This window comes from Heterocephalus glaber, unplaced genomic scaffold (genome assembly GCF_053883595.1).
Source record: "Heterocephalus glaber isolate CG9 unplaced genomic scaffold, H.glaber_assembly_v1.0 deba00001600, whole genome shotgun sequence".
Taxonomy (NCBI): domain Eukaryota; kingdom Metazoa; phylum Chordata; class Mammalia; order Rodentia; family Bathyergidae; genus Heterocephalus; species Heterocephalus glaber.
In genome coordinates, this window is record NW_028258372.1 from 37,588,641 (window position 1) to 37,593,850 (window position 5,210).

Genomic DNA, 5,210 nt, shown 5'->3' on the forward strand with positions numbered 1-5,210 from the left:
CCAAATCCTTGAGGCCATCTCCATGGCCAGTACATGGTTTTCTATCTTTCATGAGAGTCCAGCTGTGTTGGGGCATGTGTGTGTTTTGCATGTCTATGGTTAGAACTATACTTTCCTAATCCATCTCCCCAGACCCTAGTTGGGCCAAGAGAGGATACTGTTCCATGGAGAGTGTTCTGTTGGCTTTGGGGCAGGCCCATTTTATACCATGACGTAGGGGCAATGGTAGTCTTTCTTCTGACTCACACAGAATTCTTACTTTTAAGTCTATAGGACCCACTCAGCAAGTCCCAGGACTGCAGGATGTTTACACTGGCCAGGATTTCAAAGACCTTGTCATCTAGCCCATGACACAGGGAGCCAAAGAGCCCCAGAGGGAGACCCTAATGAGGCCAGAGCCTCTTGCTACCTCCTATTTAATGTATTTCCTTCTTGCAGGGATGGGAGAGCTTAAATAAACTGCAATTGGGTCTTTACCTAAAGTTGCCCTTTCTGTAAGGCACTGAGGAAGAGTAAATGACACACACAAATCCCTTGCCCAGAGCTCTTTTGACATAAATATTCCAACAACTAATGAAAGCAAGGTCTTGTTTTTATCTCCCAAAGGAAAAGTCTAACAGGAGATATGACTGGCTAAAATCTGGGCACTGGGGAAGACCACTGTTATGATCAAACGGTCATAACACCTGGTCTCTTGGCTTGAATGGTGGCCAGGAAAAGTCTTAGGAGGAGCTGGGCTCTGGATTGGGCACCTGCTTTCACTCCTTTCTTACTGACTGCCAATCACAGAGAGCAGAGCCAGTGTCTGGGACAGGACCTTTGGTATGATTGAAAGTTCTTATCTTCACATGGATGCAGGACATCTAGGCATGGCTACATATCACTAAATACTACCTTAGATAAAGCGTAAAGGGTGGGTGGAAATATTTGACTGGCTTAATTCCTTGGAGTCCTGGCGTTCCCATTTTTCACAATGACCGGGATCCAATTGTGACAGGGGCAGAGAAGAGCCTCTAATGTGGCGGGTCTTAAAGGCAACCAGACTCACGGGGCTGCTGGTCACCCCCAGCCCTCAGGGAAGAGCCCATCAGCTCCCTGGGTTCCAGAGGAGGAGCTTGATATGCTGAAGGGTTCCACACTGGGCCATGTTCACAGCCTCACTTTGCCCCTCTGGGATGATACAGCAGGCTGAGTCAGGAGGAACCCTGGAGGGCAGGGCCCTCCCAAAGTGCAAAAGCCTTGGGGTTATTAGGCTGCCCTTCTGGGGGCTGCACTCTTAGCTCTCCACTGCCCTCTGAGCCTTCTCCTCCCTGCAGCCAGAGTAAACTTTTAAAGAACACATATTGGATCCTGACGCCATTCCACCTCAAAGAAACCTAGATAACACTCAGCAGAGAGGTCAGAAGTTTTCGATGGCTTCCAAGAGCGTAAGTGGTCAAACCTCCCCTCTTGTGTGATTTTTTTTTTTTTTTTTTTAGGTACTGGGGATCAAACTCAGGACCTTGTGCTTGCCAGGCAGGCGTGGTGCCACTGAACTAAATCCCTGGCCCAAACCTCCACTCTCAGAGCTCATTCAGAAGGATTTGGTGTGGTACTAATGAATCTGTGGAAATACTCAGTATCCTTCCCTGGACAGAAACATAGTGCCTCATTTCTCTTCTATTCCACTCCACCCTTCTTTTGAGATAGGATCTAAATTGTCCAGGCTGGCCTTGGATTCCTGGGCTCAAGTGATCCTCCCACCTCGGCTTCCTAAGTAGCTGGGACTACAGGCACACATTATGATGTTTTCCGCTTGAATCCTTGATCAACCCTTGCTTACTGGGGGCAACAAACCAGGTCTTTGTTCTAAGGGAGAAAGCAGGTATTGCTTCTAAAGTAACCTGGCTGGCTTTATCTTCTTATCTCCTGGGCCTTGCCCTCTCTCCCTCTGCTTCAGAAGATCTGTGGCCACCACCCTGTTTCCAGTTTCCACCTTCCATTCTTGCAACCTCGAAATCCCCACCATCTGCCTGCTAACTTCTATCCCCAGCCCAGCTGGCCAGGCCACCCCTTCTATACTATACCCTAAAGAGCTCCAGAGTGAGCTCACCTTCTCCAGGCCTCCCACTCTGCAGTTCCCAGGGTCCTCCCTTCCCTGCCACTCTCAGGCAGAGTCTTTGGGACCACATTGTCTTGTCTATCTGGTCTGTGACTAGCTCTCAAAGTTCGTTGGCTATGTGGTACCACTTTGAGGTATGATTCTCCAAAAGAGAGTGGCTTTACATGTCTGTGTGGCTAAAAGGCCCCAAGGGATGAACGTAGCTAAAACTTTAAGGCTTTGGATGATGAAATTGCCCTTGCTAAGAGCCATCAGTGAAAGGAGGCATCAGAGTGCAAACTTATGCTCAGCTGATCTGGCTAAGGGTTTAAAGTTTTGCAAAATGAGGAGCTGAATAGGCAGATGTCATTAAACCCTTCCATCTCTGACCTCCTTCAATGCTAGTGGAGCCCTAGGGGGCCCTGACCGTCCAAGCCTGGGTGAAGGAGGAGGGAGGCAGGGTGAGTGGGAGGGGCAGAGGGAGCCAAGGTGCCTGCAGTGAGCTACATCTGCTCCAGCACTGCCTGGCCACCACCAGACGGTTCAGAGCCTCTGGCAGCTTGTAGCAGCTGGATGAGAGGAGGAGGGAGTGGACAGGAGGCTGCCGGTGCACCCAGGTAAGTGGGCACCGCACATCTGGCTGCATGTCCAGGCCAGGAAGAGCAGAGATGGAGACACTGACCTGTTCTCTAACTTTTCTAGTCATGGAAAGGGCAGACAAGAGGCATAAGAGCAGCCCCAGAAACATTCTCTGGCTGGCTGATCACGCACTGGGGTGCATCTGTGTTCCTCATAGATAACTCTGCAGGATATTTAGAGGAGAGATTTTAATGAAGCCTGTCTGGGTGATTCTTCCCTGGCTCTGATTTTCCAGGCACTACTTGGTTTAGAGTGATGACCAGATTACAGAGCTCACTAGCAGTCCGGGATAGACACCTCAGGGCTGGGACTTGTAATATCTTGATTAATAACATGATCAGAGCAGTTGTGAGAAACCCCATTTGGCTCTTCCTACCAAATGAAAAGTTGGAGGTAGCAGGGACCTGAATTTGCAGAACACAGCAGCAGTTGGGGCCCAGGGTGAGAGAGCTGAGCCATGGGTCTTTGAGAGCAGCCGAGGACAGAGCCTGGGGTCCAGGCTGAGAGATGTGTTGGGATGGGCTGAAGGGAGGCCACAAGCTACTGTGTTTGCTGTAAGGAATTAAGAATCTTCTCAGATGTGGGGATGAACCATCGAGGAAAGAATTCATTTCCTTTCCTGTCCCCTCTAATTCAGCCTACATCATTTTAGTCTCCCACCAAACCGACCTCTTATCTGTTGCCACCAACCTTGTACCCGATCTAGTGAGTTTTTGGATTTTTTTTTGTGGTACCAGGGATTGAACTTAGGACCTTGCACTTTCAAGGCAGGTGCGGTGCCAGTGAGCTAAATCCTCAGCCCTCTAGCATATTCTTGAAGAAGGTAGAAGTCCAGAGGGTGAATTAGATTCCAATCAGACCCTGAGCTCCTTCTTCTGGTTCTCCAGCTTCTCAACTTGACCTGTAGGCAGGAAGCTAAGGAGAGGCGCTGGCATTTACCTTATATTTCTTGTGTGACAAACAGCCCAGGCATCTGCTGATCCCTAGCTGGTCGTGATGATGATGAAGAGGGTCACTAAGACAGTTGTGTTGAACTCAAACTACTTCAGGGTGGGGGTCATGGCTGTCTAGGGATCGGGGGGGGGGGATGGAGACCTTGGTGTCTCTCCCCTCAGGGTGGTCCATTGGGTCCTCCTCATGAGCAGCTGTCCTCCCTCCATATCCTTTCTCATGACTTCTTTCAGCATGGGGGCTGTGGTCCATGGTGCCTGTGACTGCTCCAGAATGCGGCTGGTACACAGTGGCATTCCAATATGCTGAAGGGCAAGTGGCAGGGCTGTAGAGGGGATGCACTGGGTCCAGAAGTACCAGGGGGTGGGCAGTTGTGAAATGGAAGTGTATCAGTTGGAGTGAGGAATTCTCTCTGTTATCTGTGATTCTATATTGACTGCCGGGCTCTTTGGGCAGGAAATGGAGTCTCCTAAATGGAAATGCTTGGCCATGGGCCAACCACACAGGAGGTGGGTTTTCTGGAGAGTTCTTTCAAGTTTCCTCCAACCCATTGATGGCTCACATCCTGTCCCAGAGCCAACTCTGCTCCCTCTCTTGTGTGAGACTCCCCATTGGGCATAAGAGATGGATGCAATTAAGAGGACAACGAGAGAGATACTGGTGGTGGTGGCAAGAAACTGAGTGAGGCTGAGAAACATATGTGTTCACTTGTCACTATAATTTGCTGCCTCAGAGGAGAGTAGACAGATTTATGGTGATCCCATTGGCCTGGGCATGGAAGAGTTCATGAGCTGCCAAGTCATGGACTCTCCTCCTCCACAGACCTTGAGAAGTGAAGGATTCCAGATAGGTTGAGGATGGGAGGTAGGGAGATGCCAGGCTGTAGAAAATCTCAGAGTTGGGGAGGAGTCAGGAGGCCGAAGAATTTCCTTGGAGGATTCACACTCCAAAGTCAAGAGGTCAAGGCTGTTAAACAGCTGGAAGAACCCTGAATGAGATCTGGAAAAGCTGTGACTCACTCTCTTGGGGGTCACAGGCCTAGGTCCCGCCAGAAGGCTGGGTCACCAGTCCAGTAGGCAGGCTCAACATTGTGTTTCCTTTACCAGGGAAAGGTAAATTGGGCAGCAATCTACCCCCTGCCTTGTGTCTGGAAAGCTGGTGTGCTGGAGCCAGGGAATTGTGGGAGACTGCTAGTGTCTACTTAGGGTTAGACAAGCTCTGGGGACGGCAGCTTTTCCCAATGTGTTCATCTAAGATATTGGCCGGGGTGAAGGGCGCACAGGGAATGGGGAAAAATAAGAACCAAGATACATCATGTACAGGTACAAGCACCCAATGATAAATGTAAACGTATTGTATACCTTAAATGTACCCATAAAAGAACTGAAGCAAAAAAAAAAAAAAAAAAAGGGATATTGGCCAGGGCACTGATGGTGTGGGATGGGTGGGCAAACCACCCTGGACCTCTCCTCAGCAACTTATCTTCCATCCTCAGGAGATCAATTTCTACCTTCAGAGGAGCCAAAGAGGAGCCAGAACA